A 348-nucleotide genomic window follows, 5' to 3' on the forward strand; every position below is an offset into this window, starting at 1 on the left:
ATATGAAAGGAAGTATACAAATATCTCCCATATTAGATGAAAGAAGAAAAAGAAATAAGAGAAATCAATAAGAAAAAAATCCATGAATATACAACAACACAAATTTAAAACATTCTCTTAGTCCTATTTCTACTACAGTCAAATCTCACATTATAAAAAGGTAGATTAAATAAGAAGGTGGTAAATTGAAACCTTATTTGTGAACAGTATGCCGCATTGTCTCTTACATTACTTTTGCATAGAATATCTTACCACAACCATATTCTTTAATGACTAATAATTAGTCCTCTAGCCTTTATCTATTACAGCACATACATTAAATGTTATATTGAATGTTTGACAACTTAT

The sequence above is a fragment of the Fukomys damarensis genome, unplaced genomic scaffold (genome assembly GCF_012274545.1).
Source record: "Fukomys damarensis isolate Sample0158 unplaced genomic scaffold, DMR_v1.0_HiC HiC_scaffold_39, whole genome shotgun sequence".
Lineage (NCBI taxonomy): Eukaryota > Metazoa > Chordata > Mammalia > Rodentia > Bathyergidae > Fukomys > Fukomys damarensis.